Genomic DNA, 13122 nt, shown 5'->3' with positions numbered 1-13122 from the left:
ATGTATAGAGGTGAAAGATCTATAGTTCCAATTTATTGTAATAACAATTGACTATAAATGACAATACTCATACAAACTGTTAAACCCAACAAGGGATGAAAAGACTATTATTTTTGTATAAAATGAACTAGCATATTATTAGGTACACCTATACAATAAAATGCAATCCAGTACAACAGATCTGCCCAATATTCCACCGTTACAAAGGTTATAATTTTATTATAATTAATATTATATTTATTACAAAGTTTGGAGTTAGTGGTGATGTTGTACTGGTCTGCATTATGATCTGAGCTGTTGTTTTGGATTGCATTAGATTTTACAGTTGTAACTAATAAGGTGGCCACTGAGTGTATGTAATTCTTAATATCACATCTGTGAAAATATCCTCACAATGAAGTAATACAACAAAAGAATCAAAAATTTAACTAAAAACATGAGACACTGTGGTGTCTGTAGGGTCATATCAGCTGTGGGGAATCGTGGTTAAATACAACTTATACGAATACAGTCACCACTGTCAGGTGTAAACCTTGTATCTACATTTTGGAAATGAAGAAAACTAGCCTTGTTTTAGTTGGATGCATATCCATTCTTGATATTGTTAAAAGGGTTTTGAAAGTGTTTTATGTATGCAGAATTGGAACATGACCAGGTGCTCTTGTGGGGGAGCATGCAATCCTTCAACTTGCATGAAAACCATCAAAAACTGGAGATACAAGGTTTTCACCAGTCAACAACGACAAACACTAGAATCTCTGCTACAGTAAGTCTGGAGCATAACTTGGACTCCTGTATGTTTGTGTACACTCACTCCTTAATTTATCTGCGAAGGAAAGTGTCCTTCATGCCTGTGTTTTGTGGTTGAAATGTTGAGTGTGTGTCTGTGGTCTGTCTGTCTTGTTCCAGGCTGCTCTGCACTGGCTCCAGTCTGACACCCCAGGACTGGACTGAAGGTAGGTCTCAAACCAACCAAACAGCAAGTGTTTTCTCCAACATATGCATGAATGTGCTGTAATTAATTCCATGGAAAAAATAGATGAAAACAGTACCACAATACATATTAAGGATAAATTGAGAATTAAAAGTAAGAATGGTCCCTATCATTCTGTTAAACTATTGATGCAACTGGGCAATTTAAACTGACACTATATTATATTTTATTTTGCTGTAATAACTTAATCTGCAAAAGAACTACTTTCTATAGAAGCCAGACAAATAGAGTGGAGTAAAAGTCTCCCAAGATGGAAAGTAAAGTACCATACCTAAAAAATGTACAGTGCTCCAGTAAATGTATGTGGCAAAATGTGTTATTACCATCCACCTCTGCTTTTATTTGCACACAGCCTTATTTCTAGCCTGTTTACTTGAAAATCTGCATTGTTTGAGTAGAAATAAAATTAAGCTGTAGGCTGCTGTTTGCGTGGCTTCACCTGCTAGCACTGCTGCATTTCACTTGAATATCATGTCAATATTTCGTGCTCCTGTCAGTTGCACCAGACTGCATTCTGCGCCAATGTTCTGTAATGACTGAAACACACTATCAAGCTTCTGATTAATTAATTTCAATACTGTTTTTAGCATTTAGACAGAGAGGAGGGCGGAACTGAGGCAAAGAAAGAGAGTGAGTGAGTATGCGTGATGATTAACAGCTAAAAGTGGTTTAATAACTAAACAGCTCCGATTAAGGTTTTAAACGGGGCTCGTAAACGCACTCTGATATGGAGAATACACTGCCAACGTGATCGCGCGAATCCTGTTAATTTCTAGCGCGCGTCAAGCCGTCAAAAATAACTTTTTTAGGTATGCGCATGAAGGCGTATATAATGTGTGTAAATCACATTAAAACCCCTCCAAGCTAGCTTTGCTTTTTAAAAAACAATTTTGTCGTCTTAGTTTCCATATTTTATGTTTCACAAAGAGAAACTTGAAGGAGATTAAACGGTGACGTTCAATGTTAATAGCAAAAGCGTCTCATCTCAAGCCAAGAATTATTGCTCATGGTGGTTGTAAAATTATGTTGCCTATTTTATTCTATAAACCATTTAATGTCTATATAAAACACTGTAAATGAACTTTATAACCACTTAGAAATTAACATAAGGGTTTTTGTTGTGTAAGCAACTTTAGTTTTTATTTTGTTTGTCTGTTGGAGCTATTAACATTTCTTATCTACAAGTTATCTACTTGTCTTAGATTTCTGACTCATCTAAGACAAGTCAGAAATATAATCAGCTCCACACGATTATTTGGCTATTACAAACATTCATGATGACATTCTGTGACAGTGTGCTTTGCGTCATTCAGTGATTTTTGTGAAAAAAAGTTATTAGATGTTATATATTATTTAATATTAAACATATTAAATTAAGATGCAGCCTAAATACATTCAGAAAACTGGATATGAATCGGGCTTTGGCCTGTGCGAAGGATTTACAGGCCGAAAATGGAACGTAAATGACAAATATCTTCCGTTAAAACGTTTATTCTGTAAGATATCTAGCGCTGCTTGTTATGATCTACACTTGCAATACACACTTCACACACACACACATACACACACACACACACACACACACACACACACACACACAATTAAAGGCCTGAAAATGCCTGACAAAACATATTTTTTGATTATTTTATTTATTTTGTATAGGCCAATATTTGTATATAAAACAACAGAATAGTGTGAATAATAATAATAATAATAAAAATGATCGGTTTCTGCTTTAATCAGTGACGTTGTTTCCTCATGATATTATCCTAAAACATATTTAGGCCAATATCTTTGCACTTCTTGGATAATATTCATGGAAATGTGTTTACGCATTGTTCATGTTAATTTCTTAATAAGAAATAAAGCTAAAGAAGGACAAGAATCATATTGCCGTTTTGACTGCCGTTTGAAGAAATCAAAAATCACAAACAACATGAGCCGTTAACTGGCAAAATGTTAAAAATAAAAAATGGTGCTTTTAAATAGCCTAAGTTTGAGACAGAAGTCAGAGCAATATATATATATATATATATATATATATATATATATATATATATATATATATATATATATATATATATATATATGAAGAGAATTCCAAGGTAATGTTTTCAGTTATGAAAGACGGGTATTATAAAACCAAAGCCAAGCAAAATGGCCTTTGCGCGGTGATAACATCAGTAGCCTACACGAGGCTGAATGATAATTAGAGCATTTTCGTTTGAAATATGAAAGTGACAGCAAGTTTATGTCTCGGTGTTGATTTCCACATAATACCGTGATGATGTTAATGGCGCCTGTGATTAAAGAGGGTTAAGTGTCTGACCTCACTGTGTGTGTGTGGGGGGGGGTTTACCTGCTGATGATAGTAAAGATGATAAATGGTAGCTATAGTTGAAGCCAATTGCACATTAAACGCCGAAAATCCAGTACAGACATGTGCACGCCAGCGCGCCTGGTCGAGCAGGTAAACTAATGTGTCAGGGACGGAGCAAATTAGTCGCAAGAGCAGATCACCAATAGGGCGGAAACACGCGATCCATCAACACTGGAGTGTGTATGTCTGTGTGCAGGTTATATTCACCTTTTACACTAGTTCATTTGTTCTAAAAGGACTTCAAGATGTTGGTAATGTAGCCTAAATTAGTTATCTGTTTTGTGATTTAAGGAACTGTTTTAAAGATACACTGAAAAGAAAAGCTTTAGGAGTAAACCAGGGCTTCCCAAACTGTCAAGGACCACATAAAATCCAAACACCCAAGTACTGCCATCTGATAATAGTTTAGTTGGTAGATAGCTAAGACAGAACTGCTATCCAGCAGAATAAACACTGTATGCAGCAGCAGAATATGTTTAGTTGGTTTACTGAATCAGAGTGTGAAACTACACTGAATAGATATACACAGAAATAGCTCTCATTTGCCTAAGTAGGTTTGTTATGAAGCCGTACAAATATTACAGCCTATTTGGGGAAAGTTGGACAAAATGCCTAATCAAAGTCTGTTTTCTATTCAAATTTTAACATGAATTTAGGTATTTGGGTACACAGACAACAATATTTTATTTGTGCAAACTGTCCACATCATACAGTTGTCAGTGAAGTTTAAATATGATATAGGAGCATCACACTATTACTGTACTCCTGCACTGGAGCAAAAGTGAACCAGTGAACATAATTTGCAATTGAAAGTTAGTTGAAAGTTAGTTGTGAGAGAAATATATGAAAATGCATATAAAAACAGTTATCATAGAGAGAACAACATTTTCTGTTATATAAAAAGAAGAGGAGGAGGAGGAGAAGAGGATGGATTGTAGGCAGACTGTGCTAATGAATCTGACCTACAGCTTTGGCTCGATTTTGGTTCTCCCTGCTGCTTTGTTGAGAGAATAAAAGAGCTCTGGCTTTCCACAAACTATTCCAATATACTAGCAAGTTAATTATCCATCCACTGCTTGCAGAAACTTTCTGATGTTACTTTGACAGCTGTTAATTTTGAGGCATTGCCTTGACAACTCATCATGTGTGAACTCCAATGAAGATCACGCCCTGACAGGAATCAAAGTACACCCTGACACTCAACTGGGTCATGTCAGAGAGAAGGACAGGTTTGTCTTGGGTTATTTGAAGCCAGGTTAGTGTGCATATTAGTCATGTAGTCATGCAGGTATTGGAGACTAGAGTAACATCTTAGCAGCAAAGTCTAGCTCCAGTTTGTGCCTGAAATTACTGTTTCTGCATTATCATGTTTGCATTTGAGTCTCAGAAACAGCACAAGTTAGCAGCTAGAATGTCCAGTTGCTATCTTTATTTGGGTCATTGAATTGTTTTCCAGGTGACTAATTAGACACTTATACTGAATCACAAGTGACTTATTGGTATACTGTACATCTTCAACCTGTGTATTTGTATTTAACAGATTATATTAAATGTAATACCCTGCTTCTGGCAGTCAGGAAGGATGAAGTACGGTCAGGTATATGCACCCTTTTTTCAGCAGAATGCAGGTTATTCAACTTATTTTGTGTGAATTTGGCAAATACATGACCTGTGGAATAATACAATGTGGTCTGTGTAAGGTAACAAACTATTTACAAAATATTTTTATTATTATATTATTATATTTATTATTTCCTGAGTTTTAGTCTTAATTCCATTACTACAGTACAACCCCCTACTTTATAGAGCCACCCAGTTATTCTTTTAATATCACTGGGCAATACAATTAAACTCTTTTGCTCGTCCCAGGCTGTTTCTCTGTGGCATTTCTTCTAGTGAAAACACTAAGCAAATAAACTTATGTATGAGGCTACCTAATGTTCAACAAGTCTCTATGTACTTTCTCTTCCTGTTTGATCCCGAGGACAAACATTGCTGGATAGGACTCTCACGTTTGCATAATTGTTGTAAAAGAAAAAAACAAAACTGGGTATAGCAGATGCCCCTGGTATACATTGAAAACCCTTGTTACATTATTTTCCATCATTACATTTTACTGTATTGTATTTTTATGCTGAATAAACCATTCAATGTGCATCTACTTTCTGCACTCTCTGAGAATGTTTAGCAGCATAAGTCTTGCTGTAAACACTGGGAAGAATTGATTTTCGACACACTAGTAGGTGAGGAGTCAGAGTAATTAAATTCAACATTTGCTTGATGCATTTTAGGTGACCACATTTTCTATTTTAAATGTGTGAATGATATGCAATGAATGGTTTCCCTGAACCTGATGAACATGCCTGTTCAATTAAAGCATCACCAATGGTAGACCTTAACACTTCATTGGAATTAAATTAAAAACCAAGAAATGAATAAGCTGATCTACCCATTGGCACCCATAAATATTCCAAACGATGCAATAGTTTTGGAGTGATTTTAATTGTCTCTAAGGGATAAAAAACAATGAGAGGTGCACAGAAACATCCATCTGAAAAAAGAAGTGAGTTTGTGTGTACTATACGGAGTTGCCGTAAAGTACACACAGACACACATTTCTCTTAAGTAGCTACACAAGGAAATGAGGTGGAAAGAAAAGGGTGCACTGGAAAAACTGAACCTGTGGTCAGGTCCTAAGGTTGCTTCATGACATTGTAACATTGTAAATTGATTCAGACTTATCAGTACTGGTATTTTTCCTCAGCTTTCTGTAAAGTAAGATTGGCTGGTAGTCAGTTGTTATTGTATATTAGCCATACCAGTCTGGTGGACAAATAGCCGTGTTACTGACTTTCTACAAATTTCAGAATCAACTAATTATTAAAAAAAATGTATTTTCTGCTCAATGCTATTGGATTGGAGTTGGTGTGGAACATAGCAACTATATTAAGCTACACTCTCAAGTTTTTACAAGCAGGCTAAGTGCAATTAATGACCTGTAATTAATAGCCAGAAATAACATTGGTTTTTAATTTAATTCCATTGGAATTTTGATAAAATTTCAATGGTCATAGTGGTAAACTATGATCTTTGGTTATAGCAAGTACACTTTATCTACACCCAACAGTTACAGCTGTTTTACAAAATACAATCACATGAATCAACGCACACACAACCACAGCTCACAATCTGACTAATGTCCCATCCAGAAAAGGTTTCCTGGTGTCCACAAAAGTACTTTCCAGATGAATTGTATCATCCTGGCTAGCTGAATTCTGATGCCATTGCAGCAGCTTTGTCAAACATCATCGTGTCAGAACATCCATCTCAGCACTCCCAGCAGTAGCCATTACTTTTGCTGTGATGCTGACATCTATTTTTTTTGTAACATTTTTATGGAAATGCCTTTCATGTATATTTTCCAGCAGTTTGAATTTCCATTAAACTTGCAATAACTGATTTTATGGCCTCTTGGAGGCAGCGGAAACAAGCTGTAATCACAATATTAACATATTATCACCTTTTAAGTTGATATGGCAAACTTGCTAGCAAGCAGTTGCGTATTTACACATCCAGCAGACACAGTCCAAAATTCGTCTGTCAGAAATGGTTGTCCTAAATAAATTAGAAGTAAAACGTGGTTATTTTTACAATTACTATTAATCTAAAAGAGTGGGACAAAAGAGTAGAGCATTTTTTGTGCTTGATTTTGCCAGTACAGAACAAAATGTAGAGGTGTTGGGAAGGTTAATTTTGACTTAGAAACTATAAAATGAGACACAATAGTTAACAAATTTGATGATTTATCTCAAGTCATATCTAAGGGCCCTGATAATTCCCCTCTGGCAATAGTAGTACCTACTAGATATAGATGCAGTATTTGCCAAGTCTTAGCATCAATCAGTGCATCATGGCAGCACTACTATGTTAAGCAGCCTTAGGAAATGTACACAGTAAAACCTACACTGTACACAGCAATTACAAATACAATGATACTGAGCACAATGTATCAGTCTAACCCTAGAGTGTGTGTGTCAGGAGTGAAGTTAATAAGATGTCAGTGAGCTAAGCTGCTCAGAGTTTTTTTCTACCCATAAAGCATCTCTGCACCACTTAGCTCAGCTCATCTCTCCCTCCGTCAGGGGAGGGGTCAGAGAGAAAGTGAGAGAGCAACAAAGACATGGAGTAAGAGGTAGAATGTGAGACATCATTCCACAGCTGGTTAACAGATGGCTGGAGCGGACATACACACGCATGACCTTTTCTCATCTACAGTGTATATCTAGCTAGCAGGCTAGTTGCTAAAACAGCAGCTAACTACAAACACTGTTTGGTTAGAAACATGACTGCTTACCACTGACTGGCTACAAACATTGTACTGTATGTCCAGTGTATGTTAATGTGGACATGAAGAAATACTGCAAACACACTGGTGTTGATGTGGCCAAATGTGTCTCTGACCACCTATTTAGATGCCAGTACACTTCATCAGTACATATTAAGTGGCACTTTAAAACTGAACTTTAAGCAGTTAATCTGAATAAACCCTAATTTTCCAAGATATGTCACTTCTGTGTAAAGGGAATGAGGCTACATTTCTAACCTGTTATTTTATATACAGTATATGCACTTTTCACTTTGTATCTTTACAGATACTCTCCACTAAATTTAATGCACTTCCAATTTGAGAAAAAGGCTCAAGAGCAACTGTGGGTATGTGTATAAGCTGTGGGCTTGTGTTGCGTTCTTCACTTGGCAGTTTCAACCAGAGTAAAGCCACTGAAGACCAGCCAAATCATTGTGTCTTTCATTTATTCTTTCAGGTGGGTAAATGTCACATAAGCATTCATACAGTTTGTCAGTAATGTAGACTTTCTATTTAATGTACCGTTATGCATTGTAGATTTTTAGTTTGTAGTTAGCTAGCTAGCTTAGTGTGTCGTAAAGGGGAACGAGTTGGCACTAGCTTGCCGTCTACGAGTGGCTGCTGTCAAATTACACCTGTAAAACATGTTGAAGGGAGTCAGATGTAACGTTAGCTCACAGGTTGTGATACCTCACCTGTAAATAAAGAGGATGAATAAGATAGATTATATTGTGAATGCAATTGCTGTGTGACTGAAGGTATAAGGGAATAAGATAATTGCTTTATATTGGTAATGATAAGAATTGTAGATAATGGAATGATATAGAATGAGCACTGATTGTTTTAATAGCCTACTTTTATAACAACATATTTTATGTTTTTTGTGATTCTATTAGTCTATGGATTAGCATTCACACCCACAGTTTCTTCAGAAATTGCTTCTCAAGTTATTATTCATCCTCTGGGGACCAGTAATATTTACATTAAATTTCATGGTAATCTGGACAGACAACATTTGGTTTTGTAGAGTTTCATGATGGTCCTTTAACAAAACTAGTTGAAAGCATGAATAATACCAATAATGTATGAAAAATTTTGAATATTTTAAGGTTTGTTGACAAGGTGATGCTAAACTGAATTGCTGGCTTTAAAAGTTGAATAGTAGCAATAATGTATGTAAGATGTGGAATATCATAAGGTAGGTCTGATTGGAGGTCTTCACCATCCTGGGCTTTTATTATGAAAAACTGAAATGACACTGTGTGTGTGTGTGTGTGTGCGTGTGCGTGTGTGTGTGTGTGAGAGAGAGAGAGACAGAGGTAGATTTGAATTGTGAATTACGATATCTGTCCAGTTTGAATTAAGTGTGTTTTACAATTTTCTGCGAGGTAAAATTACTGTTTTTCTCAATGGAGTCTGGTGGGCTGAAGCTAGCATTTGTTTTGGTGTGAGATGCTGGTTCTTTAGTGCGACATTTAGTGGCAGTGAATGTCACTTACAGCTGTGTTCCCAACCTTTTTTGTCAGATGGACCTAAGTACCCCTTTGATAGATGGGATGGCTTTATGATATTGTTCAATTGTATTTTTGGCCAAGTTTGCAATTGTACTACTGCCATTTGGAGTGACAGAAACAAGTTGTTTCAACCATTTGCAGTATCTTTACTTTTAGCTTTTTATTGTCTATTTAACTAGTCTTTTTGCAGTCTTAATCAAGGTTGGTGGAAAACTGAGGCATGTCTTGTGCAGACTACCATAGTTGGTAAATTATTGTGACAATAACTATAAAGATCACCATCACACAAAATAGAATCTTTGTGGATATATATCACCAAATCAAAATTTCTATATTTTCAAACTAGCGGAGCTGCACAATTTTTCCACATACCCCCTGGTAACTGCAGAAGTACCCCTTGGGGGAATCATTGGCTTACAGGATCCAGGAGTAGCAGAAATTGAGTTTTTTGAAGAGAGAAAGACAGACAGAGTGAGTGACAGACAAACAGAAAGAGACAAGAGAGACGGTCACACCGAGAGAGACAGAAAGGAGTCAGTGTGTGTGTATGTGTGTGTGTCAAACCGCACTAACCAGCTGTAACTTCCCTGAGATCAAAGGTTGCCATGGTGATGCTAACTGCTGTGTGCAACTTCTGGCTGAACAAGTTCATTTCATAGACATTTTAGCTGAGATGCACCTTTCATATTCCTGCTTCTAGCTCAAAGACCCTAACTCCTATCGCCAAAGTTAAAATACCGTAAGAGAGAGGAAAACCTGCTGCAGAGGCTGTGTGATTTGTGTGTAGTGTCATAAATATGGGAATGAAAGCAGATTAGAAAGTACTCTTTTTCTGCCTCCCTCCTGAAAATCCTGGTCTCAGTTAATATGCAAGTTTGTACGGCAGTAGGCTGACACTGCTGTCACTGGCAACTAAGTGAGTTTGTTTGACTTCATACATGTTTGCAACCGGCACAAATTTTCCTATGTTTTGATGTATAAGTTATGCATGAAGAGTCAATATTGTGGGAATGACAGCAAGTTGAAGAGAAGTTTGGTCACTCACTCTGAACATTCCACCCAATACACACTCATTGTAAAATCAGAAAAGGACTGAAAATTTCATGAATTTTGAACTGTGATTGTGTAAAAGGTATTGAAGATATGAAAAAGTTTAATTTAGGTGAGAAAGTCCCAAAGATAGTGAACGTTTTAAAGTTTGAATAGAGTTTCTGCGTGAATGTATGTATAAGTGGGAAGAGCTTGAAGACGAGTGAGTTTGAAGGCTGTTCTCATTAACTGCCATTGTAACTTTACTTCAAATATTTTTAAAAGTTTTCATGGGATTTGAAATGTTGAGTAATACCCAGAATGTATGAAAGATGTGGAACATTTTGATGTTTAAATGGAGATTCTAGCTGAAAGTATGAATGAATAGACAAGAGTTGAGAAAGTGTGAAAAAGAGGACATTTTGAACATTCTGTGCATTCATTTTAATAGGGAAAATTTCCTGGAAAACCTTGAACATTTTGGAAAGTATGAAAGTATGAAGTTTCTATGTTGAAAAATGTGGAAGGAGTTAAGTCTTAAAAAACGTGGCAAAATAATAATGATAAAGAATTTTTTTGTAGAAGAACATAGGGTTCACACCCAATGATTTTGATGACCTCCCTGACCTCTCCTGTAGCACTACCATTAGGTCAAATATTCACGAAGTACCAAAATAAGCAGTTTTCCATGAAGCTTATTGAACACACTCACACCCAGAGGAGGGACCCTTTCCATTTTGGACACTCTCTAAGCTTCCCTTTAGCGCCACCCTAAGGCCAAAATGTCAAATTTTGCACACAAGATATGTCATTATCTATTTGTCAGATTTCCATGAGATTTGCTGAGTACATTCATGCTCCCAAGGTGATAACCCCTTTTTTTATTTTAATGTCCATGTGTCCTTTAATTGAGTGCCACCCTCAGGACAAACTTTTTAAACTTAAAAATGATCAGTGTATTATTTTGTGAGGTGTAATGAATATTGCAGCCTTTAGTCATTCAGATATCTTTTGGTGTGGTAATACTTCATGGCTAGAGATGCAGTTGTAACAGAGTTGGAAGCAGTGCTGGATTAGAAGGAATGCTGTATTTTGGTTGGTTGGCCTCAGCCATGAGCTGTCACATCAGCTCTTTAAGTAAATTGATGCCACAACTCACTATTTCTGTGATGGAAAAGAATAGACTGGAGTGGATCTGCCAGAAAAGCCTTTTCCAAGTGGAAACTCTGACTTATTCAGCTTATCCCACTTAGCACTCTGTCTGGCCTGGAGCCCTGTTGTTGCATTGACTTAAAGTGCTGTTCAGCTGCAGTTATTTTTAGTGTTTGCATGTATTTTTGACTTTGTATCATTCCTGAATTTGCAGCACATTGCAATGCACCTACTTTGCCATCCTGCAGTGTGATTCTTCTTTTGCAGTATGTTTTCATTGTGGTATTTGATTTTGATTCTTGAATTAGCATTGTTTATGAAGTTGAGGTATGCATTAAAAAAACATACAAAGCAAAGATGGGAAAATATATATATTTTTAAATCTATTATCAGACAGCATCAGCAAACTCTCTGAGGACTTTTTTTCCATTCACATAATGCTCAGTGCTCACCTCGTTCAATTTCCTCCTTTCTTCCTGTCTGTGATGAAAACATAAGCTAGCAGCTCTTTGCGTTCCTAGAGCTGTAAATCTACCAGTAGACGGACACAGGGAGACGGAGAGAAAACATGATTGAACAGTGGTCATGTCCTTGTGTGTCTTCTGAAATAATAAATCATTACTAAGAGCGCCTCTGCTTAGGCTGCGTGGATATGCCAGCTGCTGCTGAGTGTTGCACAACATCTGATGAGAGCTTGAGACATGGGCAGCGTCGTCTTCAGCTGAGAGAAAAAAGCCTGGACAACAATGTGGATAACAGCTGCTTAGAAGGGTCTGAAAGAAAACATGAAAAAATATTGATTGTCTGGTCAGGTTTTGTCTCTTACATGCCTTATGCAAAATTAATGTTGTATGCATGTTGCATATTTTTTGGGGGTACAATTTGGTTCATAAATCATCCCACAGCGTTAGATCAGCTAACTGTGTCAAACTGTGTGGAATGCTTTGAAGATACTATTTATACTTTTTAATACAGTTTATACTAAAAAAAAACTTTACTGTCTATTCCCTCCATAACTAAAACTTAATCGTATCAAACTATAGCGGCCGCATCAGCTGCCTCCCACCAGTGTTAGTATTTCTTTACATATGGTCACAATTTTATACCCAGACATTTTTCCAAATAACAACACTACACAGTCTTTTGTGTTCACATATTACATACTTTAATCAATTTATGAGTTTTCTAATTTGGGTGCACACATGAATCTTTAACTTGCAAGTAACACTTTTGTTTTTTATCTTAAGGCACTCCTCTGGCAAAAGGCCTAAAACCTTTTAAGTACAGCCCATGGGAAGTGGAAGAAGCCAACAGGGAGATTGAAGAAGTGGGGGACTTCAATTTAGAATTCTTCTCAAAAATCTTATTTTGTTTGGCTTTATCATTTGCTGGAAGATCATTCTCTCTTTGTATATAATTTCTTTTGTTAGGTTGTTTATGTTTCGATATCTTTAAGTTAGTTAGATATTTAATGTGGTGTTGATCAGGTTTCCCGTTGTGTTTGTCTAGAACTAGTCCATGTCTATATAACCCTCTTGTATGTCATTTGGAACAGGTCTGTTTAGTTGCATTAGACTGAAGCTTTATTTTCTTTATTACTTGGTTGACCTCCTTTGAGTTTGGGCCCTAATTTTTGTAGCTTCTTTTTTTAGTTTCTTATGTTATATTAGGATTTATTAGGGCTCCA

At 36.4% G+C, this 13122-nt stretch overlaps 1 long non-coding RNA gene across 1 annotated transcript in view; it reads left to right on the top strand.

Annotated features, from left to right (window-relative positions):
* Positions 1-13122, top strand: part of LOC122873504 — a 59799-nt gene that overhangs the window by 31048 nt on the left and 15629 nt on the right. The window contains exon 2 of the long non-coding RNA XR_006377464.1: positions 910-956. This is a non-coding gene — a long non-coding RNA (uncharacterized LOC122873504). The remainder of the gene's footprint in view (positions 1-909; positions 957-13122) is intronic.

This window comes from Siniperca chuatsi, linkage group LG3, assembly GCF_020085105.1.
Source record: "Siniperca chuatsi isolate FFG_IHB_CAS linkage group LG3, ASM2008510v1, whole genome shotgun sequence".
NCBI lineage: Eukaryota > Metazoa > Chordata > Actinopteri > Centrarchiformes > Sinipercidae > Siniperca > Siniperca chuatsi.
The sequence above is the reverse complement of the archived record's forward strand: the minus strand, read 5'-3'. Positions and strand labels throughout refer to the sequence as shown.